The 26,487-nt window shown below is 43.1% G+C and overlaps 1 protein-coding gene and 1 pseudogene across 1 annotated transcript in view; one reads left to right on the top strand and one right to left on the bottom strand.

Annotated features, from left to right (window-relative positions):
• The window catches only part of GAB2 (GRB2 associated binding protein 2), a 168,659-nt gene that overhangs the window by 70,851 nt on the left and 71,321 nt on the right, over positions 1 to 26,487 (top strand). The gene's annotated exons all lie outside the window — the stretch shown is intronic.
• Positions 16,556 to 17,459, bottom strand: LOC133040751 (RNA-binding protein with serine-rich domain 1-like; annotated as a pseudogene).

Below are 26,487 nucleotides of genomic sequence, written 5' to 3'. Positions count from 1 at the left end.
GCTTCCTTAGACACTTCTTGAAGAACTGCGGGGCCCTGGGGCCTCACCGCTAGCTTCCAATAGCCTGTGTATTTTTAGTCCTTGCTTTTCATGTTAGTTTCCCGTTAACTGCTTGCAGGAAATCTTTTCTTGGACATAATCTGCCCATTTCCTGAAGTCTTCCTCTCCGCATTGTGTCACTTGGGGATGAATCAAGTCAGCAGTTTTGGAGAGTGTGTGCTGTCTCCCCTACCACAGCCTACCCCCTTTGTGGGTACCAGAAAGCGGCCTTGCTTGTCTGTTTCCAGGGGTGCGGGGAGGGGGGCAGACCCTTGGTGTGTGTCAGCCTTTGAGACTGCCCAACACAAATGTCCCTTTGTATGTGGAGGGGGCATGTGTGTTTTTCCCCTTCCCGCTGGATACTTTCATTTATTAGGCCCGGATAGTGTCCTCCGAGCTGTAAACAGTGATATAGGAGATAAAGAGCTGTCTTAGTGAGGACGCAGTAGTGGCAGCAACTGGTTTTCCTTCTCTGCCCCTCACTGCTTTTGTCCATTGTGGGTTTGGTCTGATTTAAGCCAGCCTAGGACCTCTCAGTCCCTTTCCAGGGCCCAAACCAGTTGGACACTGTTCCTGTTACCTTGAAGACTTCAAACTTGGAGAAAGAGGTTTTCTGTGACAGGGATAACAGTTCCTCATATTTGTACAGTGTTAGTTTTAAAACATGTTATGTCTTCTGAGGAAGTGAAATTCTGGCTTTGTGATCCCTTAAGAATGTAGGATTTGGATCAAAAGATACGAGTTTGAGTGCTGGCTCTGCTCTTTTAATAACTGTGAGACCTCAGGCAAGTCAGGGAGCTAATAATAGATCCCACTTGGTAGGGTGTTCCAGAGTTTAAGTGAGAAAATGTATGTGAGCTCCTGCCACGTAGGAAACACTCAAATATCAACCCCCAGAAATGGGAGTGGATGGTGGGAAAGGAGTGTTAAAGGAGATAATGGAGATGACTGTGCTATGCATAAAATCCTAATAACCATTTTAGTTAGTGTTTGATTTGAAGTCTCAGGTTAAGCATTTTCTCTCCCCTTTAAAGCCACCCAGTTCATCTGACCTCTCATTCTGACCATTCCTTCCTTCTTTTAAACATCCATCACTATGACCTCTTCTTTTACATGATTGCATGGATCTTCTACCTAAAGCAAACCACTGTTTCTTGAGGGCCAGTCACTAGCCAAGTGTTCAGCGCACAGTAGGGTTCACCACTTCCTTGAATGGATACTCGCAAAAACCCTGAAGTGCAACCCCCTTTCCATCCACAGGGGCCTGCCCTTAAACTCAAACTTATTTCTTGATTTTTATACCCAGGGGTTAGTGCAAGAAATGGAAACCACTCCAGATACTTTGAACAGGAAGGAATTTAACATAGGTATTAGATGCTTACCAAATGTAAGCAAGAACTAAAGTTGTGTGTTCTGGTCTAGGACTCCAGAAATGATACTCACTCTTTCCCCACCCCTAGAATACCACGGAGGTGATCAGTCCAACCCTCTACCCCTGCTCCATTGCTGTGATCTGGCAGTTAGGAGGTCACACTCGAGAAGCTCCTGCTGCAACTGCCCCATGGCACTCAGGAAACTGAAAAATGCCTCAGCTTCATTAACACTGTGGTATCAATGTCTGTGTACTTACTTGCCAGAGGACACAAGAAATAGCCAGGGGGAGGCAAGTGGCAGTCACCCCACTTCCGGCTTACCTGTCTTGTGTGAATGTGCATAATTGGTAGATTAACCGCCAGCAGTCTGTAAAGTGATTTTTTAGTTTTCCACTATTTTCAACTAGAAGGAGGTGGGATGGCAGTGGAATGAGCCAGCCTACAGTGTATGCCACACTGGTTTCATCTAGGAAGCATTTTGGGTGGCAATATGTCAGGATAAATGCCAGAAGAGGAAATACAGGTCCTTCTCCATCTAGTTGATTCCTTCCAAGTGCAGAATTACTTCCATAGACTATGTTTTGGATACATGTCTCTATGGGAAATTGTCTATATTTCCACCTGGCTTTCAAAGGAGATTGATTGACCTGGTCGGCTCTCCTTGTAACTCATGGGGTATACCAAAAAATGTTGGGTGAATGCCTTGTATATATGTCAGATATTGTCACAGGCAAAGGGAACACAAAGTCAAAAAAGAAAGGCAGGACGCTGCTTTTAAGGAGTTCTTGATAGTCCAGGAGTGTGACACACAATAAAAATAGGAAATCATGACAAATGCTAAAATGAAGATGTTCTCAAGGAACACAGGTGAAAGATACATAAATCAGATTGGGGGATAAAATGAGGATAAATATAGAAACACTGTGTGTATTCATGTAAAGAGTTAAGTGTAAAGGATTTTTATTAATTTTAGGAACCTAGAAGTGTGGTCCGATAAGCTTAGATATAATCTCTTTCTCTCAATCACCCAACCCAGACACAAGACCCCAAAAGGTTCTTTATTTTTCCCAAAACCTTTTAATGAAAAATTTCAAACATTCAGCAAAGTTCAAAGAATTTTACAGTTTATGCCCATATATCCACCATCCAGATTCCACTGTTAATATTTTATGACACTTGCTGTATCACCTATCTATCCACCTATCAATCCGTTTGTCAATCCATTATTCATCTTATTTTTTAAAGCATTTAAAATAAATTTCAGGCATCAGTGTATTTTTCCCTAAATATTTCAGCTTGCATATCATTAACTGATTAACCAAAGTCCAGGATTTGTTCAGTAGTTGTTCAGTATTTTTCTTTAAGGTAAAGTTTACTTTGGCAACTGGTGCAAAGAACTGATTCATTGGAAAAGACCCTGATGCTGGGAAAGATTGAAGGCAGGAGGAGAAGGGGATGACAGGGGATGAGGTGGTTGGATGGCATCACTGACTCTATGGACATAGTTTGAGTAAGCTCTGGGAGTTGATGATGGACAGGGAGACCTGGCATGCTGCAGTCCATGGGGTCGCAAAGAGTTGGACATGACTGAAGACTGAACTGAACTGAAAGTTTACAGAGTGAGACGCCCAAATTTTAAGTGGTTATTCTCTGATAACTGGTAGGCATATACCTATGTAGTAACTCAAGCACCAATAAATCTATAAATCATTACCATCATTCCAGAGAGCTTTCTCATGCCCTTTCTGGATAGTTCCTACCCCCACCCTCCGGAAAAAACCATCATTCTGATATTTTTCCCCCCACTGTAAATTATTGTTGTCTATTTGGGAATTTCATATAGAGTCTTACAGTATGTGCTTTTTTGTGTATGTCTTTTGTCACTCGGCATAATACTTTTGAAATCCATCCATGTTGTTGTTTAATAGCCCATTCCATTTTATTGCTTAGTAGTATTCCATTGCATGCACACACCATAGTTTATCTCTTTTCCTATGGATGGATACCTGGATTGTTTTCAGTTTGGGGCTATTATAGGGGAAAAAAAAACAACTCTGAACTTGTACTTTTAAAAAATCGACTTTTATTTCCTCAAACAGCTTTAGATTTGTAGAAAAATCGAGAATATAGTACAGAGGGTTCCCATATACCAATTTCCCCTGTTAGTAGCATCTTACACTTAATGTCCTTTTTAAGACTCCCTCTGACTTAGTGTTTTTGGCTGATTGCTTAATGGACTGATGTTTGGAAAGACTACAGATGCAATGCTACCAGTAAATACCCTGCAACAGGAAACTGATTTTGTCATCCCATTGAAATCACTGACCCAGGATTTATTTTGTCCAGTCTGTTGGAATCATGAATGTCTAGAGGTTAATATGTATATTCTTTCATTCCTGAGGGTCTTGCTCCAGGAAGAGCTCAAGGTCAGGGCCTTGCGTCTGCAGGTGAAAGAGCAGGGCTTCTGTCTGCATCTGCGCTAGCAAATGATTGCGCCACCACCATTTTCTATCTATTCCATTTCTAGGTTTTCCTCTCACATCCAACAAATCTTCAACAAGGGTATAAGACTTTTTCCCAAAGCACAATTTATGATTATAACAACAATTAATATTTATGTTGCCCTTGCCAGTTTATAAAGCTCATTAACATCCATTTCTTCCTCATTTCAAACTAGTAAGGTATATATTATACTCACCTTGTAAAGGAAATACTAAATATCAAAGGAATTGAATTCTCCAGAGTCTCACTGCTGTTGATTAAGAGTTTAGGACATAATCCCAGCTCTGACTTCCTCTTAAATCCTGAATTTTTCTCTTGATATTATATTTTTTCTACTCAAAATTTGGGACCCCACCATTTTACTTCTTAAATGATCTGAGACCCCTTGTGATTGGGACTCAACCTACTATTTCATTCTCTTCTTTTCCCGAGACACTCTTGACTCTAGAAACACTCAGTAGTAAAGTGTCTCTTGAACACTTCATGAGTATTGCTACCTCCATGCCTTTTGATGATGATGGCTTCCCCTTTATGTTCAGAGTATTTTTTTTTTTTCTTTCTTCCATCTTTGACCTCTTGTTCCTAGAATTTGCTTTTGGGAATTTTTTTTTTTAATCCTTTAAGACTCATCTCTGATATTATTACTTCCACAAGATACATCCCTGGATCACTTATGTTCCCCTGCCCCCACCCCTCTCTGCTGATTCCCAGCATGAGGTACATGGGTCTGTATTCTGCTCATATATTAGACTTCAAATGCCCAGCAATCCCATTCCATATTCAGATACAAAAGTGATTGAATCATGATCCCTTAGAGTTTCAGTCTGTGGTAGGAATTAGGTGTGTACAGAAGTGATGATAATATAGGGATTAAAAATTGACCCAGATATAGATGTGTCGAGTTCCCACTGTGGCCCCAGCACAGATGCTGAATACATACTTGTAGAATTGTATTGAATAAGAGGTGTCGTTTCCCAAGTGGCACTAGTGATGTAAAGCTCGCCTACCAACGCAGCAGACATAGGAGATGTGGGTTCAGTCCCTGGGTCAGGAAGATCTCCTGGAGGGGAGGGCATGGCAACCCACTCCAATATTCTTGCCTGGAGAATCCCCATGGACAAAGGAGCCTGGCAGGCTACAGTCCATAGGGTCGCAGAGTTGGACACGACTGAAGCAAGACTTGCGTTTGAGCTTAGTAGGAATGATCTTGAGCATAGGCTGTGGTTAAATAGACAGGGTCCTCTGCCCAGATACATTTCTATTCAGTTTCTCCTTAGCCTTCATCTCACTGGGTCAGAACTGTGTCTTCTCTGGACATGCTTCAGGGTAGCAAACTGAGTTCTCAAGTGATTTGAGTATTGTCTATTGTATCATTTCATCTATTTAACAAGAATCAGTGAGGTCCCTGTTTATGTTGGTGTCTCTGTCTATGTCTGAGAATACAAAATGAACAAACTGTTACTCTTGACAAGCTCAAGCACTTCAGGAAACTCAGAGCAGAATGTAGACACCTCACAGGCAAATAATAAAATAAATAATCTGAATATTTTTTGGAATAAGACAAAGCTAATTTAAAGTAACAATTTGTTTTCCTATAGGAAAGCCCTTCAGAACACTTTCATGACCATAATTTAGTTTTTAGCTATTCATTTAGATTTTTTAACCTACAGAAAAAATACTGTACAAATTTGATTCAAAGGCGTTTACTACTTTATTGACCTGTGACCATGATGTATCATTTCATTTTTACAAGGAAAGCTAAAGTAATACAAAAACAAAATGCCCCAAAATGTTTTTCAACATGAGCTTAAGTAATTTTTTCATTTGAATGGTGTTTGTGTTTGCTGGCCTTCCTCTGGCGTCAAGTTGTGGTGGTTTTAAATAAGACGTTTACCGGACTGTCTCATGGGGTTGGAAGCATCTTCCATAGAAAGTAAATGAAGAAGCTATTGGGGACTAATATGGAATGAGCTCCAAGATATAATTTAAGTGGGAAAAATAAGTCTCAGTTACATTATCTGTCATGATACTGAATCATAGTATATGGCCATTTGTATGAGAAAGGAAATATTATACATATTCACTGCTGCATACATAAAATATCTCTGAAATGAAACATAAGAAACTCATAAGAGTGATTATCTCTACAAAGCAGAAAGCAGGATGGCTGGGGTTAGGGTGGAAGAAGACATTTTTCTATTTGCCATTTTATACCTCTTAATTCTTGAGCATTGTTACTTAAAAAAATACAGTGTTTAAATGAGTGGAAATGCTTTAGGAATAATTTACTAGTGCAATTCATAGGAATAAGCAATTGTGGATTTTCTTTTTTATTCATCGCATTATTCAGCTCATTTTTCTGGTAAAATCACCTTCTAAGTATAATCTCTATATCTCTCAACTACTGACAGTGTGGTGGTTGTCAGGGTGTTGCTAAGTCATGTAAGATTCTTAGAAAATCGCACACTTTAGGTTGGTAGTAGTTTCTGTGGTCAGGAAGATGGTGCGTATGAGGATAGATAGAGTTCCTGGAAACCTAACGTCATAGACTCTCAGGGCCGAGAGATCCAGTTCATTCAGCTCACCCGTCACTGTATACCCGCGTGCCCTCCGCAGCATTCCCACTTGGCGGTCACTGTCTGTAAATGCCGCTCGGTATTAATGCCAGCTAAGTGAGCGTGCCTCAACTTCGCCCTCTCTGTGCCGGCCTGGAAGGACCACTGGACAAGAAATCGGGGTATTTAACGTCTAGCCTCAGCTCTGCCCTGTTCACTAGGTGGCTTCAGGTAAACGACCTTCCCTCTCTGGATCTCTAGATTTAAAGCGTTAGATTGTGCCAGAGGGGGAAGGTACAAGGAACGACTGCTGCCACTTCCCCCTCTCTGCCTATGACAAACACCACTGCGGTTTTAGCAGTTTGTTTATGGTAGATAAACACAAAAGAAGTCTCAGAACGCTTCTCAGCACGGTCCAACTGGAACCCATAGGTAGGACTTGGATGGGACCTGGCAAGTTAGATAAAAATCATTCCCTTCCGTCTCTGAGGTTCTCAACCAGCAGTGCGCTGATAAACGTTTAACAGCAGGTTCTGAGAAAAAAAAAAAACAAAGAGAAGATACCCTGACTTATAGAATTTGCCAGTTTCCGTGATGTAAATACTCCCACCAACTGATTTCAGATTACTAAGGTGAAGTCAGCTGAGTTGCAGAATTACTGAAAATTTAACAATAAGCCTTCGTGAGCCGATGGAAGCTGACTCCAGCACATCACTATAAAATGGATGATTTTGAATTAACTGGCCACAACCATAAGTGAAAATGACCAACCTCCCTACAGAATTTTATCGAGGCTTTACAGTCTTTTGAGTTTGGAAATACTTGAGTGTCATGAGATATTTATGGAATTCTTCTACTCCCCTGAGCCTCAGTTACGCTATCCGTAAAATGGGATGAAGGACTCCTACCTCATAGGATTGCAGTCAATAATGAGAGACTGCATGTAAATCACTTAGCACAAAGCCTGTCCCCTTCTGTGACCTCTCAGAATATTCCCCTCTTCTGAACAGTGTGGAGGCTGCTATGCTTGATTATGTTATCTTTTCCAGACTCCCAAAAAACTTGTCATTGCTTTACCTCCAGCCCTTCTCTTTTTCTAACCATTGTACTCCCTAAACATTCCCTTGTCCTTTCTCTCCTCTGCTCTGATGTACTCAGTCTTCTGTCTGAATGGAATGTCAGTATTTAATCTTACCTAGTCTTAATGTTTTATCTGTATCTTCTATCCAAACCTCTCTTGGTCATCTGTGCTGCTGGAGATTACAGGTACACTTGTAGGCAGACACCAGCTCTGTGTCTCTTAGACTGTCCTCCATCACAACACCATGAATAAATAAGTGTTAATAAATCACCACTCAGGATCAAGAGTATTGAGAAAAAGAGCTTCTCTTAGGTAGGTACCATTGAAGACTGCTGCAGATCTGTCCAGAGCTTAGTAGCAGACACCTAGTGTATGCTCGTGACCAAAGACTTGACAGGAGGTGGAAATAATTTCACAATTTAAGAACGCATTTAGAGGAAATGCAGTGTAATCTGTGCCGTATGTCCTTATTACAGCATCAGTTTCCAAACACTAAACACACACACTCTGCTCCAGACACTGCTGTGGGCTGGAAATAAAGAGATGTGAGACGTGGTTCCTGCCTGCAAGGCACTTATTTACAATCTATAGGCAAGATAAGCCAGCCAAGACTTACCTCTTGAGTGGTATAGCTTAGACAGGTAAGTGTAAGCAGTAACAGAGGTCAGTTGTATTTCCATTAGTCTAAGATTGTAGGAGGGCATCCTGGAAGGAGTGATCTAGGGAAACTCTCCCCCTTCTGTCCTGTCTCACAGCAGTTGGTACTGTGCTGAGCTCAATAAACCCTTGTTACAAGGATGATCATATCCACTCCCATTGCCTCAGTTACCAGGCCTATAGGCTGATGACTTCCAAATCTGTATTTCCAGCCCACGTATGCACTTTGAGGACTGAATCCTTGGCTTACATAGTTCAGTGCCGCAAAAATGTCTTGAAGACCTTCCAGGTGTAAATGTCTAAAATTATACTCAGTATCATCTACCCAGTACCAAATTTCCTAGAGCTCCAGGAAATCTGCATTCAGTTGGCTCAAGTCAAGAGTCTAGAAGTCATTCTTCTGTATCACCCCTCATGTTCTAGCAATGAATAGGAAGTTGATTCTAGCTATTAAATATCTCCTTTGCATTGCCTCCTCTTTCTCTCCATTACCCCACAGCAGCCCAAACCACACTTTCCTCACTGGGACTGTGAGAGCCTCCCAGATGGTGCTTGACCGTAGTTACTCTTCTCCAGCTTTTCACCCAGCAACCAGAGTGATCTTTCCAGAACAGAAATCCAGCCATAAGCTCTCCTCTTCTGGAAACTACAATACTTCTCTGGTCCTGAGGATAAAGTCCAAATTGCTAACTTCTTCCACTGGCTTTTTCTGATCCCTTCAATAAGAATAAGATACTCTTGCTATTCATCCCACTAGCACACCATATTTCCCTTTATCATAATATTGATCATGCTTTATTGTAATTACTTGTTTCTTGTTGACATTTCTGCTAGGCACCAGGCTCTGAGATCAAGGACCATGTCTATATTGTTTGCTCAAACCCTCAGCCCCTGGCAGAGTGCCTGGTACATGGTAGAATACTGAATATATAAATTCACTACCTTAAATGAATTTTTAATAATAATTTCCTGCCTTAAAAATGAGTAAGAAGCCTCTAATGTAACTCATTGCTGAGTTTGGTTAGTCATGTAAATTTTCTTTCAGCATGTCTATTTTCAGTTGTATACTCAGGTAAGAAGTTGCAGTTTCTGTCATCACATCTGGTTCTCTTGCAGAGATCAACATTATAAAGCGTAAGGGAGAGTCAGAGGGGTAGACATGGGAAGAAAAAGAAAATCTCAAAAAAAAGAAACTGCCACTTTTTTTGGCCTCTGATGCTATGTGTCTTCACGCATGTACAGTTTTCTTTCTTTGAATTATTCCCTTAGTCACTTGCCAGAAAGGAGAATTATTGGGCAAAAGGGAATGAGCATTTTTAAGGCTCTTGAAATACTGCCAAATTGTTTTCCAAATACATCACATCAGCAAATAGCTTTGAGCAATGGACAGGGGTGTCTGTTTAATCACACACTTACCACCACTGGGAACCATCATGAAAATCTTTTTTGCTAGTGCAATAGAGGGAGGGGAGACAGTCTTCCCCATTCCCTCTAGCTAACGATGGGTCTTTTAAAATCTGCTCCTTCAGGCAGCCCTTTCTGGAGGAGTGTCCTGCCCCTCAAAGACGGTTCAGAGGCTGTGAGGCTCACCACCGCACGGGTCCCTGGGGCACAGCCTCTCCGTTGTGCCGTGGTGGGGAGGGGCGGCGATGGAGGGAAAGCATAACACAGACCCCACCATTGTTAGGGCATGCGGTCGCAGGGATGATGCTGTGAGAAGGGATGAAAAGAACGATTCTCCATTCTTGATTGTCGTGATTCCCAGGGATGAGGCAACAGCTCAACACGGGAAGGGATGGGTCTTGACTGTGGCCAGATGCTCTTTTCCACTGCTGCCTTCCATTATTTCTCGTCCGAAGGGGGTGAAGGGGTAGCCTCGCAGCTGAAACAGATTAACTTTTGTGCCAGTTTCCTCCCTTTGAGTGATTGCCCTGGACCTGGAGACATTCACAAATAGTCAGAAACCGTTTAGACAGTTGGAACGTGGTTGAGGGTCCATAACGTGTAAGAGCCAGCCTTCTGGAGCGCGTGCACCGTCCCTGCCTGTGTCGGTGGGAGCTGCGTGAGGCAGAGAGAGCTTTCTCCCCTCGTCTTCTGCCACTGCTCTCCCTCATCCTGTTCCGTCTGTGCTGCTGCAGTGGCTTCCTGTTTCCCTGCATCTCCGCTCTGGTACACGGCCGCCAAAGTGGTGTTTCTATGACATGCACGTCCCATCTTGTCTCTCTGCAGTTCAGCTGTCAGTGTCCTCACTGCTTTCAGCATAAAATCCCAGCTCCTTTTCCCACTTTTTGGGTATTTACCAATCAGGCCCCAGACTGCTTTTCCAGACTGGCTTCCGTCTCTGCTGTGGACTGTGCCCTCGCTAGTTGCGTCCGTTCTCTGGAAGGCCTCCCGTTGGTCCTCTGCCTCTGCATTCAGAATAGGCTAGCAGAAAGGAAGCATTTTTGAGCTTCCTTCTGCCCAACTGACTCTTTCTCATCCCTCACATCCCTCCTCAAAAATCAAGGCCCCTCAATTATCACCTCTGTGGTGGATTTTCTTGGATTTCCCTTAGCAGCTAATCACGCTCTCCTGTAACCTACACCTACATGGTGAAGTCTACCTTTGTTTCTCTCAAATCAGAAACTATCGCCTTCCTTTTCTAGGTTTGTATTTGTGAATCTCTCAGCCCCGTCACAGTATTTTGCACATAAGAAGTGCTCAAAAATGCTTCCTTTCTGCTAGCCTGTTCTTCATCTTTTTAGCCTTCAGTGTGTTCATGTTTTTACAGCTGAAAGGAAATGTATAATAGTTTAATCCTTTTTTTCTTCCTTTTCTTAATGGTTAAAAATCCCAAACTCAGTGAGAATTGTGGAATTGTGTAGGAGTTGTCTTTTTGCGATTTCAGTTTGCAGGGTTCATCCACGTTGTTGCATGTGTCAGAATTTCCTTCCTTTTTAAGGCTGAATAATATTCCATTATTATTGAGAGAGCGGATTGCTCTTACTTTTTGGTTACTTTGAATAATGCTGCTGTGAACATGGGTATACAAATATCATTTGAGACCTTGTTTTCAATTCTTTTTTGATATATACCCAGAAGTGGAATTGCTGGGTCATATGGAAATTCTGTTTTTAATTTTTTAAGGAACCACCAAACTGTTTTCTATAGCAGCTGCACCACTTCACATTCCCACCATAGTGTACAAGGGTTCCAGTTCCTTCACATCCTTGACTCACTTGTTATTTTCTTCTTCTTCTTGTTTTGATAGTAACCATCCTAGTGAATGTGTGTTGGTATCTCAGTATGGTTTTGATTTGCATGTCCCTAATGATTAGTAGGTTGAACATTTTTTCATGTGCATATTGGCCATTTGTATATCTTCTTTGGAACAATGTCTGTTCACATCTGCCCCTTTTTTTACTGAGGTGGTTTTTGCTGTTGTTGAGTTGTAACAGTTCTTCACATATTCTAGATATTAAGCCCTTATCAGATATATGATGTGCAGATATTCTTTTTCCCAGCCTGAGTTGTCTTTTCACCCTTTTGACTGTGTCCTGTGATTCCCCAAAGTTTGTAATCTCTCTGTAGTTCAGTTTACCTGTTTTGTTCCTTTGGCTACCTGTGATTTTGGTGTTATATCCAAGAAATCATTGCCAGATCCGACACGGAGCTTTTCCTGTGTGTTTCCTTCTAAGAGTTTTATAGTTCTAAGTCTTACACTTAAGTCTTTAACCCATTTTTAGTTGATTTTTATATACCATATAAAGTTTCATCTTCATTCTTTTGCATGTGGATGTCTATTTGTTGAACAGTTACATGACACCTCATTTTATGTGCATGATACTCTTGGGATGTTATAAAGATCTAACAGATAAGAAAACAGAAGTTGAAATATGCCTGGAGACCCTCTAAAATCAGGGCCATTTGTAACCTAGGTAGGCCAAAGGCATAAAAGAAGAAGAAGACTTTTATGATATCAGTATAAACTCAGAAGAAGACAGGACTAGAGTGAGAGGGGAGGAAACTGCATAAGCAGCCAGCCCTAAACAGAGCTTAGGCGTGTGCTTCAAGTTCACGCGAGACTCTTGATGCAGGGAAAGACGGAGAGCAGGAGGAGGAGGGGGCCGCAGAGGATGCGATGGTTGGATGGCGTCACTGACCCAATGGGCATGAGTGTGAGCAAGCTCCAAAAGATGGTGAAGGGCAGGGAAGCCTGGCACGTCCCAGCATGGGTCACAAAGAGTCAGACACGACTGAGGGACTGAACAGCAGCAACAATTTCTCCACCTGCCCTTTTTTTCCCTCCTTCCTCATGTGGCTGTGCTTCTCTGATTCTCTTAAGGTAGCTCCTTCAGTTTGCTGACTCTTCTGAAACTTTTTAAGAGGGCCGTTTATCACTTTTCCACCATCTGCCCCAGCCTGTCTCCCTTGTGTCGCTCCTTTCCTGCCTGATGACCCCTTACTCGAGGTGTTAGTTCTCACTGACGCCTTTACTCTGGGTCAGTCTCCCTTTAGTGCTCTGCTGGGTTCCTCCAGGGCCTTGTACTCATCCCTGTGTCTCCATGGCAGATGGCAGAGTGCTAGCCGCAGAAGTGGGTGCTCAGTAAATATGTTGAAAAGATGACTAGGCAGACAGACTTTGCTCATCTGTAATCTTGAGTGCATAATCATTGTATTCATATTTGTATCTACTACTTCATTCATGGCCATGGTGAAAGCATGATCATTCAGTGTATGCTTTATGTCTTACTTTCTGGGTTTTTAAAAGATCATGTGCCATAGTCTCTGCCTGCCATTGACTGCAGTCCACTTAAGAGAAGATGAAATACTTTTATGCACACTTCAGTCTTCTGTGTAATATGTAGTCCTTGCAGCAGTCAACGAGTGCCAGGGAGGACTGGTCTTATCTCCATTCACTGTTGGGATGTTGCCGCTGTTGTTGTTTAGTCCCTAAATCGTGTCTGAATTTTTTGCAACCCCATGGACTGTAACCTGCAAGCTGTTCTGTCCATGGGATTTCTCAGGCAAGAATCCTAGAGTGGATTGCCATTTCCTTAGCCAAGGGATCTTCCCAATCCAGGGATTGAACCTGCGTCTCCTGCATTGGCAGATGGATTCTTTACCTCTGGAGGCACCAGCAAAGCTGAGGGATTTGTATGAAGTCACACAGGCAGAAGATGATTGAGGTGGGACTTGAACCTGGTGAATGACCAGACAAGATGCTTAACCACTTTAAGCAACTTGGTTCGTTCATCCACAAATTGAAGATAGTATCATGTACTTCCTAGGTGGTTGTGAGTATTGAAAATCAGACCGTGTCCATGAGTAAAGAGTTTAGCAGAATACTGGCACATTGTATAGCTGCTCAAACGCTAACTGTTATTATTTGTCTCTGTAGCTGGTGTTTTGTCCCTGTTGAAACACACTGTGTGTTTATTACTTTGGAAAGAGGTGTGCAAGTCTCATCACAGTGGTTTCTCTGGTTTGTTGGAACTATTAATAGCCACTCCAGTTCAAGTGTGAGTCCTATGTAAAGTTCTTCATGTGATTCCTGTCTGACTCAGGCGCTCAGCGAATGATGCCTTTACTTCCCTCCTGGCTTTGTGCTTTTATGAGCGAATTACATGGGACTTGATACTTCCAAGTCCGGAGGCTAAGGAATAATCCAGTTTGGAATAGAACACAGACCCCCTTCATAATTTCCAGACTGTGAGTTCTTTTCAGTTACTCTGCACTCTTCCCAGCATTCCTTTCACATTTGTGTGTGTGTGTGTGTGTGTGTGTGTGTAGCAGTCGTAGTAAATGAATTTAGGTTGGTAGGGTCACTGAGCATAGTAGAAGCTAATCTGTACCAGCGTCTTACTTTCAGTTTGTAGAGGCCGCCGGGCCCTTGTGTGATAAATGGTGCTGTTTGAATCAAAATGCGACTAAGGGTCTCTTCAGTGTTTCTTGAATTAAGTTTATTATGTGTGCTAATTTGTACCTAGAGGCTTTTGTTGTTATTTGTTGTAGTGACTGTGGCAGTAATGAGCCTGCTCCCAGCATAGCTTGGCACGTGCCCCATAGCCAGTCTGTTTGCGTTTGGCAGGACTCCATGGTGTGCCCTGAACAAATGAATCAGCCTGCTTGGGGGATGGGGAACTGAACCACAGGGAGGCTGCTGGTGAGTCCCAGTGATCCTGGGATGGGGGAATCCCAGACAGCTCTTGTTCTGTTCGTGCCTGGATTATTCCTGAGGCTCTGGAGTATCAAGCCCCTTGTAATTCACTGATAAAAGCACAGAGCTGGCAGGGTAGGAGTAGGGGAAGGATCGGGGCAGGGAAGGGGTGAGGAAGGGAATCATTCCCTGAGCACTTGAGTCAGAGCGGAATCACATCAGGTGCTTTCCACAGGGGTCACATATAAAAGCAGGAGTGGCTATTAATATTCCCAACAATCCAGGATTCTGATCTGTCTCAGGACTATCTGCTTCATTGTAGTGGGTAACACTTTGTTTATCTGGCAGCTGCATTGATCCAAAGATTTGGAGAACTTAAAAATCTTCAAAGTGGTCCCAAAGCTGACACATTAATGCTCATGCACACATCTGATTCTCTTTACAACCTCGTGAGATAAACATTACAACTCCATGAGATAAACAGAGCAGGTGATACTTTCTTCATGCATCTTTGAGAGGTCATGACACTTTCCTGGGATTACACACTAAAAGATAGACTAAGAACTGAACCCAGTTTTTCTGAGAAATCACCACTGAAAGCTTCTCTAAGATTCAACATGGGGACATTCCTGGTGGTCCAGTGGTGAACATTCAGTGCTCCCAGTGCAGGGAGCCCGGCCCGTGTTCCATCCCTGGTCAGAGAACTAGAACCTGCATGCTACCACTAAGAACCCATGTGCTGCAAGTCAAGATCCTGCAGGCTGAACTAAAGAGCCCGCATGCCACAGTGAAGATCCTGCACATGGCAGCCAAGACCCAGCGCAGCCAAAAAAGGCAGATTTAACACAGAGCAGTGTATTATTGCAATGCAGGAGACCCGGATTCGATTCCTGGTTCAGAAAGATTCCCTGGAGAAGGAAATGGCAGCCCACTGCAGTATTCTTGCCTGGAGAATCCCCATGGACAGAGGAGCCTGGCAGGCTATAGTCCATGGGGTTGCAAAGAGTTGGACATGACTTAGAGACTAAACCACCGCAGAATGTCTTATTTCAGTTCCAGCTTCTGCCACCCTCATTGAGAGTCTTAATACTTCAGATCTAAAAAAGTTGCAGGCAACTCTAGCTGAGATCTGAGTTTAAGAGAAGAAGCCTTAGTTAGCAAGAAGGGCCCAGAAGACAGAGTCAGAAATCCTGGCTTTGACACTTCATAGCTTTTTATCTATTCTTAAGTTTACTTAAGTGCTTCATACCCTAGTTTCTTCATCTTTAAAATGGGATCAGAAATAGTAACAACTCATAGGATGGTTATAAGGATGAAATATATATAATAAAGTGCATAATTCGGTGCCTGACATAGAGTAAAAGAATTTAATTATTATTCTTAAGCAGAACACCCCACAGCTTGGAGAAAGCGCAAAACAATCTCCCTTTTGCCTTTCCCATATTTTCTTTTCTTGTTTTCTGCACTCTAATACTAGGTTTATTAAACATAGCCCTTTTATTGTACACAATAAAGTACAAACATAATATTATCTAAACTACTACAAAGTTGTAAAACTCAAACAGAAAATTTATAGTACTGACTCTACGATAAAAGCCAAAAAGGCTGCCGAGGTAACCTGTAAGACCACCATGGATACCAGCACAACAGGGGGTTCTGTGATGACTGGGCAGAGCTGGCTGTCAACTCGCTCACCATTTTCAGAGAGAAAAAGGGAGCCATGGGGTGTGTGTGTGCATGCATGCACACACATGAGTACATGTGAAAAGACACATGTACATTTTGGGGGCAGATAACAGTGGGTGTGTGGCCCTAGAGGTCAGGAGAGGACTCGAGCAGGGCCAGGCTGACTGGAGGGGCAACTGTGTAAAGCACACCCTTTCCTGAGGGGCCCTGCAGACCCCAGGCTGGGGCTGAGCCACCACCTGCAGCCCTCTTCTCATCCCTGCTGGCGCTGCCGCTCAGCTGAGTCTTGGGCACCAGAAGCGTGGGAGCTGGCCAGCCAGAAAACTGGGGGGTGTCTTAATAGGCAGGACCCCAAACCAACAACCCTTCTGCAGCCGGAACTCTGCCGCCAGGGGAAACGTGTCGGTTGCTGCCCGCACCTTTGAAGCCTGCCCAAGTGAGGGATTTCTTTCCCACGGATCCTCCATTGGCTGGAAAAGTGACAAAAGTGAGTTGGGTGAGACGTGAGTCACGGGGCAGAGCTTCAGCGGCCCTGCTTGTCCGGGCGGAGCTGGAGCTGGAGTGGCTCGTGTCGTGGCAGAGAGGCGGGGGGAAGGATCACCACGCACAGGGACCTGTGTGCCCGAGGGGGCCGTGACCTTCTCCTGCAGTGTCAGGGCCACCTGCGCCACCTGGGAGGCGGTGGCAGCCTTCTCCTGGCAGGGCTGAATTGCCTGGTGGGTGGCTGAGGCCGGGGGCCAGCCCAGCGGTGACAGTAATCCTCCCGGCCACACATTGGTCCTCCATCTGTGCGCTCTAGTGCCTTCTGAGCTTCATCTGGAGTCTCAAACTGCACACAGCCGTAGCCTTTTAGACAGATGAGGGTGCATCCTTTCTGGAGGCATGTCAATCACGTTTATTTTCCCGAAGCTGGAGAGGCTCGTCCCGACGTGATCCTTGGGCACATTCCTGGTCAGCCTCCCGGTGTGCTCCTTGGTGGATTTAGGGGAACAGCTCCCTTTTCCTGTCCTTTCCTTCTCCCTTGGGTGGTTTCCATTTGGGACGGGAATGCCTCTTGCTGTCCTGTCTGCACCGGGAAGGAGTGCCGCTCGGGGTGCGTGCTGGAGCTTCTGCGTGCTGAGCTGCTGGGCGGCTCAGTACCGACGAGGAGCTGGAGGAGGGCTGGTGCTGCCGCTGCCCCCGGCAGCGCTGTGCCTCTTGAGAGTCCTGTCCCCGCCGCCATCCTTCTCGCTTGACTCTTTGGAGGCCCCTTTTTCTTTAGAGTCATCCTTGGACTTCTCATCAGAGCAGCCTTTGCATTTGGTAGGAGGAGGAGGCCTAGTGCTTGACTTGTTATCATTTTCTTTGACTCCTAGAGAGCTCATCTTTTTCACTCCTGAGAAATCCGTCCTCCCTTCTGAGGTGTTCAAAGCAGCATCAGCAGCCATACTTGCCTGAACTCACTTCTTACTTGACTCTGAGAAATGATCCCTCATCGACTGCAGTTTACCCCAGAGTGCAGCATCTTCCCGCCGCCTCAACCTCCTCCCTCTCCCCTCAGCCGCAGAGGCTGGCCTTTCTGTGTTTTCTTACTAAAAACTATAGGGCAATGATCTATTCTTCCCTCTTTCCTCCTCCTCCTTTTCTTCCTCCTCCATGGGACAGCCTGGCTCAGAGCTTACATTAAACACCGGGGGCTTTCATTTGATTGACATTCAGTCGGTTCAGGGCATCTTATTAATCATAACCTTCTGCTTTGTAGACATGGAAAAAGAATTGTTTCCAAGCCCGGGGTTGGGAGGGAAGTCAGTGTGTCTTAGTCATCTGTAACATGGCACAAAGCTGATTTCTGTGAATGAGCTACGGTAGGAGCCACTCCAAGGGCCCACCATTCTCTGTCTGGTTACCCTGTCTCCCTGAGTCCCATACTCATTGACTCATTAGCAGTCATTCCCCATTTCCTGGGAGCTTCCCAGGTGGTGCTAGATGGTAAAGAACCCACCTGCCAATACAGGAGACATAAGAGATATGGGTTTGATCCCTGGGTCAGAAGAACCTTTGGAGGAAGGTATGGCAACTCACTCCAGTATTCTTTCCAGGAGAATCCTCATGGACAGAGGAGCCTGGCAAGCTACAGTCCATGGGGTCGCAAAGAGTTGGACACGACTGAAGTGACTTAGCATGCACCCCATTACCTGAGCCTCCCCGCCCCTCAACCCTCATGTGACTTGAAGAGAATAAAAACCTGTGTTGGTTAAAACTGTCTCAGTAGAGCAACAGTGACATTCAGTTGGTCTCAGCAACCCAATCCTCAGGAGATCTTGTATCAGAGCCTTAATCTGTCTCTCCACAAAGACAGGAGCTCTGGAGAAGCTAAGAACCTTCTTTTCTCAAGCTGTAGAGGGGAACGTCCCCAGTCCTCATTCTACCCTGATAAGAGACTAAAGTCAACAGGGATCAAGGTGGCAGAGACAGGTAGGTGTTAGGTTATAGTGGGTTTCAGCCAGTGGCAGTACCACAGCCTCTGGGATGTAGAAGTGTGTGTGTGTGTGTGTGTGTGTGTGTGTGTGTGTGGCATGGGACAGTCCTGCATAACAAAGACTTGTCCCTCCCAAAATTCCAACAGAGCTCCACCTCTCCTCCGAGATTCAGTTGGGGCAAAATTCCTATTATTAATATTTCTGCAAGTAGAAAAGCCAAAGTGGAGAGTTATGATCTGTAGTTGGGAACCAGGCCCAGGCTCCAGAACGTGTGGTTTAAGAATAGCTTTACAGAACAGATTTAAATTAGCTCACAGGGAAAGGGAGAGTATTAATAGAAACCCAGATATTAATAGTGACAAGTCTTAAGTTAGCCAAGAAGGCCCGTGGCTTAGGACATGTAGCGTTCAACCACCACTTGTCTCGAGTCTTGTGCCGTGTGTTACAGCTGCAGCTTCGTGTATGGAAAAGGGTGTACATCCAGGACTGCAGGTCCATGTGAGAGGTGGTGGTGTTCACTAAGCATCCTTAGTGACCGAGTTGGAAAGTTAACTTTTCAAAGTTAGGAGTTTATACTTGGGTGCCATACCTCACTTTTCTTAAGAGTGTGTGATTTCACTGGCCACTTATGTCTCCTACATAGACATCAGGAGATCCTTTTTTACCTACTATGGTCTGTTGCACTGAATTATGGCCAAATACAGGGGTAATAAGCACACGTTCCAAACAATTAGAAGATAAGGTTTATATTTGTACATAACTTTTAAAAACATAAACCTTGCCTTATTTTTTTCTCTCCATAACCATGTAAAGTAGGTGGCTTTCGTTCTGTTTTACAGGTGAGAAAACTAAGGCTCGAAGAAGTTAGGTGACTCATTGGGGTCACACAACTAGTAAGTGATGGCAGGAATTTTCACCTACATCTTCAGATTCTAAATCCTGATTAGTTTCCACTGTACCATGCATCTTTTCTCTCTCTCTACCTTCAAGAAGCTTACAAAATGCTTCTGCATCTGAAGTAGCATGAATAATGTTCATGATGACACTTGGAGCTATTATAAACCAAAGACTGCTTACTTATAATCCTTTTAGAGAAATTTTCTGATCTAATTTCACTCTGTGTTGATATTTTAGAAAGTGTGTAGGTTTTTATTTCGTTGGGATTGATTTATTGAGATTAATGACTCACGTTATATCCAGGTTTATGGAAAGCTCATTTCAGTTTCGGATACAGTAAAAGTTGAAGGTTCTAACAAAAATAAAGTGCCGAATTTCTGTAGAGGTCAGGCATGGTGAATAGGTGTAAGGTTTTTAATATAGGAATATACAGTCTAGATATTAAACTGCTAGACTTGCTTCTGCAATTTTGACTGCTACAGTGGAACATTATTTTCTCAGAGAAGGGTTAAGGTCAGAAATGGTTAGTTTCAATCACAGAGCTTTATTTAGAAAACCAGGGTTGAGCCTGGGACATGCTTGAGGAACCTGCAAACTTTTGTTCTGAAGTCATGGAAGAGACTGAGACTCTGGGAGAGTCTAGGGCCCCAGAGGACCCTATATCACAGAGTTGGGTTGCCTCAAGATGGAAAATTATCTGAGAGCTGAATTTTTGATTCTGATATTTATTCAGCTGCACTGTTCACACAGATGCAGGGAGAGAGGATACCTAGAATTAATGGAATAAGTGGTTTCTTCTTCTATTTCCTGAAGTGGTCAGTACACACTTCCACACCTAGAGACAACTCTGAATCAGCTAAGTGACCAACAGTAGCTTGTAAAGTAATAAGGCTTTGGGCACCAGAGCTCCAGTGTGTCTATTCCCATTCCCTGTGAAATGCTCTGTACAACATTCAGGATTCATTCAACTCCCATCTCTCCCATCTGATAACAGTCTCACATCTTAAAGTAAATATAAGTTGTTGTAGACCACTTGTAGGAAATTTTTGCAAATTAAGAGATAGGATGAATGTATTTATCAGGTCCCATGTATATCAAGGGCTTCCCTGTTGGCTCAGATGGTAAAGAATCTGCCCGCAATGCAGGAGACCTGAGTTTGATCCCTGGGTTGGGTTCGATGGAACCTGGGATCGATCCCTTCCGGAGAGGGGAATGGCTACCCATGCAGTATTCTGGTCCCGAGAATCCTCATGGACAAAGGAGCCTGACAGGCTACAGTTCACAGGGTCTCAGAGAGTCGGACATGACTGAGTGACTTTCACTTTTACGTATATCAAGTATACTTTCAGATCAGTTCAGTCACTCAGTTGTGTCTGACTCTTTGCGACCCCATGAACCAAAGCACGCGAGGCCTCCCTGTCCATCACCAACTCCTGGAGCCCACCCAAACCTATGTCCGTTGAGTCGGTGATGCCATCCAACCATCTCATCCTCTGTCGTCTCCTTCTCCTCCTGCCCCCAATTTTTCCCAGCATCAGGGTCTCTTCCAGTGAGTCAGCTCTTCGTATCAAGTGGCCAAAGGATTAGAGTTTCAGCTTCAACATCAGTCCTTCCAAAGAACACCCAAGACTGATCTCCTTTAGGATGGACTGGTTGAATCTCCTGGCAGTCCAAGGGACTCTCAAGAGTCTTCTCCAATACCACAGTCCAAAAGCATCAATTCTTCTGCACTCAACTTTCTTTATAGTCCATCTCTCACATCCATACATGACTACTGGAAAAACCATAGCCTTGACTAGATGGACCTTTGTTGGCAAAGTAATGCTCTGCTTTTTAATATGCTGTCTAGGTTGGTCATAACTTTCCTTCCAAGGAGTAAGCGTCTTTTAATTTCATGGCTGCGGTCACCATCTGCAGTGATTTTGGGGCCCAGAAAAATAAAGTCAGCCACTGTTTCTACTGTTTCCCCATCTATTTGCCATGAAGTGATGGGACTGGATGCCATTATCTTAGTATTCTGAATGTTGAGCTTTAAGCCAATTTTTTCACTCGCCTCTTTCACTTTCATCAAGAGGCTCTTTAGTTCTTCACTTTCTGCCATAAGGGTGGTGTCATCTGCACATCTGAGGTTACTGATATTCCTCCTGGCCATCTTGATTCCAGCTTGTGCTTCTTCCAGCCCAGCGTTTCTCATGATGTACTCTGCATATAAGTTAAATAAGCAGGGTAACAGTATACAGACTTGACATACTCCTTTTCCTATTTGGAACCAGTCTGTTGTTCCATGTCCAGTTCTAACTGTTGCTTCCTGACCTGCATACAGATTTCTCAAGAGGCAGGTCAGGTTGTCTGGTATTCCCATCTCTTTCAGAATTTGCCACGGTTTATTGTGATCCACACAGTCGAAGGCTTTGGCATAGTCAATAAAGCAGAAATAGATGTTTTTCTGGAACTCTCTTGCTTTTTCGATGATCCAGCAGATGTTGGCAATTTGATCTCTGGTTCCTCTGCCTTTTCTAAAACCAGCTTGAACATCTAGAAGTTCATGGTTCATGTTTTGCTGAAACCTGGCTTGGAGAATTTTAAGCATTACTTTACTAGCGTGTGAGACGAGTGCAACTGTACAGTAGTTTGAGCATTCTTTGGCATTGCCTTTCTTTGGGATTGGAGTGAAAACTGACCTTTTCCAGTCCTGTGGCCACGGCTGAGTTTTCCAAATTTGCTGGCATATTAAGTGCAGCACTTTCACAGCAGCATCTTTCAGGATTTGAAATAGCTCAACTGGAATTCCATCACCTCCAATAGCTTTGTTCGTAGTGATGCTTCCTAAGGCCCACTTGACTTCACATTCCAGAATGTCTGGCTCTAGGTGAGTGATCACACCATCGTGATTATCTGGGTCGTGATATACTTTAAAGATTTTAAATTTTGTGTCATTTATATTTAAGGCAACTTGATAAAGAAAGGATATTTCTTCTCAGCAAACACTGCTTGAACAGCTACATATTCATGTGGAAAGACATGGACTATGACCCTTAGCTCACTCTGACCCAAAATGGATCATAGACCTAAACATAAAAACTAAAATTATAAAACTTCTACAAGAAAATGAAGCAGAAAATCTTTCTGACCTTGAGATAGGACTTTCTTAGGTAAGAAATATAAGACACAAAAAAGCCTCAGCTACTAAAAAATGATAAATTGAACAAAATTAAAGACATTTGCTCTTTAAAAGACACTATTTAAAAATAAAAAATAAAAATCAAGTCTTAAACTGGGAGAAAATATTCTCAATACATATATCTGACAAAGGACCATAACCAAAATATATATAAAGAACTCTTAAAACTCAATAATAAAACAAAATGAATTTAAAAATGGGCAAAAGATTTGAACAGACATCACAAAAGAAGATAAACAACCAGTAAGCACATGGAAAATGCTCAGCATCATTAGTCGTCAGGGAAATGCAAATTAAAACCACAACGAGATTACACTACTTACCCACTAGATTGGCTCTGATGGCTAAGTGTTGTGGAAAAATAGAATGCTCACAAATTCCTAGTGGGAACTGAAAAATGGACAACCACTTTGGAAGACAGTTTGGCGTTTTCTTATAAAATTAAGTGTGTGCTTAACCATGTGACCCAGCTATTCCACTTATAGTTATTTACCTAAGAGAATTGACATTTTCACAAAAAGGCTTACACGGGATTATTCCTGGCTGTTTTATTCACAGTGGCCCTAAACTGGAAGCAATGTAACTGTCCATTAAGAAGTGAATGGATAAACAAATATGGCAACTCCTTAAGATGTTATACTATCTACAGTTACAATCAGCAATTAAAAACTGATTCACGCAACAGTCTAGATGAGTCATAAAACTTTATGTTGTGGGTAAGAAGCCAGGCACGAAAGAATATTTATGGTATGGTCCCATTACTGTGATGCTCTAGAGAAGACAGATCCTTGGGATGATGGAAGTGTTCTGTCTTGATTGTGGTGGTAGTTATATGGTGTTTACATTCATCACAACCCATCGGCCTGAACTCTTAAAATTGGTGAATTTTATTGCATATGAATTATATACCTCTGTAATATCGATTTAAAACAAGGGGGAAAACAAAAAGAAATGTTAGCTCCAGAGGTCATTCTTCTAATGGTGTATGCTGACTAAACAAAAGCCTTTCCAATAAATTACATGGAAGTCATAGAGGAATCTCTGTATGGGAATGTTTTTTCAGATATACATAGTTCAGACAGCTGGAGTGATGTAAATAAGGGCTCCCAGGGGGCAGACAGGGCATTTATTTGAACACCTGGGTTAATCTTTGAAATTGGGTTCAGTCTCTCCTTCCATCCTTTGAATTACTTCCCTGCTTTTATATTGAGTGCTGCGATTAGGGAACAGAAGCCAGGCTCCAGAAGGGCCCCATGCCTGGTTCATCTTGTACCTTAAGAGTAGCTTTTCCATATTTGCTTATCACCAGCCAGTTCCAGAAAGCACTGGATCTTAGGCTCTTATTCTTGTATATCCACAGTCCAAGTACCTCGGGGAGAGTCACTCTGGTACAAGTAGGAAGCCCTACTTGACATTTCCAACCCTTTCTCTTTTCCTGGGGTCTTAAAATGTCAGAAACTGGAGGTAAGTTGAGATCCAGAAAGTCAACACTTGTGCTTTATTAATGGGGAAACCGTGACTCAGAGCATGAAAGTGTTCTCTCCACGCCCAGCTAACTGACTAGAGACAGAGTGAAAAGGACAACCCAGAGCTCCACGATCCACGTCTTTCTGCAACATGCTTCTCAGATTGGGGTCCTTGGGCATCGTTTAATAGAGTCGTGTGGAGTTTGTGTCCCTGGACCGCACTCTAGACCTACTGACTATGAATCTCTGTTGAGACTAGGACCTGGGAACATCTGCCTATGAACAGGTGTCTCAGTGATCCTGACACACAGGAGAGTTTTAAATACCACTGTTGCTTAAGAAAGCACGAAACCAGGTCTTTAGGGAAGCAGAAACCTGTGAAGTCTTCTTTCTCTTCCTTGAAGTTGGGGAGATGCATGAGAGAAGCCTTTGTCCTAGAGGAAAGGAAACAGTTTAACTATATTTGTGGGCCTTATTTGTCTACCCTTTCCCCATCTTTGCCTTCCTTTTCCCTGGCAACTTTCCCTTAATTCAAAGCATTAAATACAACTCAGATCAGAACATTGAAGGACATGAAAGGGAAACCCTTCAATGAAATGACCTTTGTTCCTCCAAAATGCAAAGGGTTTGCAATGATTCATTTGCTGTTTTCTCAATGGGAGAGGTAATTTCACTAATGGATTCCCTGAGTCCTCTGCAGAAAGACTGACCTGGTCTTTGGGGAATCAATCTCATAGAATTCTGTCAATGTAATCACTGATACAAGGCTTTTTGGTTTCCCAGATTGTGACCCTCTCCCTCTCACACATGTCAAATTCATTTTACTCCTTTGTGTAGGATGCAGTACAAATAGAATGGGTAGAATGCACTGTGAGAGATCAGAGAACTGTGACTGTGGGTCCCTTCTCCCCATAAGTCATAACATAAAACCTGCTTGCTCAAGCTGGAAGTCTTAGAGACTTCCTTTGTTCTTCCTTCTCCCCCATATTCAGTCCCTCACCAGAGTCAGCCATTTCAGCCTCTGAAATATATCCTGAAAGTATATATCCTTTGCCACTGCGCTGATCCAGATGCCAGTTGTCTGTCTGAGCTCCTTACTCATGCTCTTTCCACCCTGCCCTTCATTTGCTACAAGCTAGAATGATCTTTAAGAAATGTAAAATATGAAAAAAATGAAAATCCATCCAGTGGTCTCATGTCTGTTTATTTAAAAATACAGAAGTATATGGATTAGAGGGTGAAAGTTCCCTTAATCTCCTAAATACCCTTTCTCCTCCCTGAAAACCCATTGGTAGCAGTTTGGAATGCCTTTGCAAGCATTTGTAAGACACTGTGTGTGAGTGTGCAGGTGTATACTACATGTGTAAATCATATGTACACACATATATGTGGTGGTGTGCACAGATATGAATCTGTAAACATACAGGGTTTTTGATGTAAGTAGGATCAGATCACATTGTTCTTGTTTCTTCTGTTCTAATGAATCAGTTTATTTAATATATCCCTACTGAGGGATCTTGCCATATTGTTTTTAAGTCTTCTTTTTTTTTCTTTATATATATATATTTATTTATTTATTTATTTATTTATTTGACTGCACTGGGTCTTAGTTGGGGTCTTAGTTGTGGCACATGGATCTTTAGTTGCAGCACGTGAACTCCTAGCTGCAGCATGTGGAATCTAGTTCCCTGACCAGGGATCAAACCCAGGCCCGCTGCATTGGGAGCACAGTCTTGACCAGACCCCTAAAAAAAGTTCCAATCTTGTTCTATTTAAGATAATAGCTGCACTTCATAAAATGACCTCCAAGGCTTCATTATGCTGTGTCCCTGCCCTGTCCTCATGATAGTTTCCACTGTTGTCTCTCTGCTCCAGCCATGACCTGCTGTCGGGTCCTCCCATGAGCCAAGTTTTCTCTCTCCTCAGGGCTTTTGCACATGTTGTTCCCTCTGCCTGGGCGGCTCTGTTAGGTACATGATAGTAGTTCCAGCATGATGGACTGAGTCCTTGAAAACACACACATTCTCTGACACCAAGCATTACTTATGCAGTGAATAAATGTTTTACATGTTTGTATTTTTAAAAAATATGTAGATATTATGATTAGTAAAATAATTGAGTTAATGAATTCCTAGTGGCTTTTGTTTATTAATAAATACTAAAATGTATATTGGGGTTCCTTTGTGGCTCAGTGGTAAAGAATCCACCTGCCCATGCAGGAGACACAAGAGCTGTGGGTTCAGTCACTGGGTTGGGAAGATCCCCTGGAGTAGGAAATGGCAACTCACTCCAATCTTCCCTGGAAAATTCTATGGACAGAGGAGCCTAGCAGGCTATAGTCCATAGGATTGCAAAGAGTTGGACATGACTGAGTATGCACACGGAATGTATATTATTGTTCTGTGGGGGAATTATCAATTTTTTTTTAAGGTTGGTTTTTTTTTTTTTTAAT

Source organism: Dama dama, chromosome 2 (genome assembly GCF_033118175.1).
Source record: "Dama dama isolate Ldn47 chromosome 2, ASM3311817v1, whole genome shotgun sequence".
In the NCBI taxonomy this organism is placed as follows: domain Eukaryota; kingdom Metazoa; phylum Chordata; class Mammalia; order Artiodactyla; family Cervidae; genus Dama; species Dama dama.
Note: the sequence above shows the minus strand (reverse complement) of the source record. Positions and strands in the feature narration are given on the sequence as shown.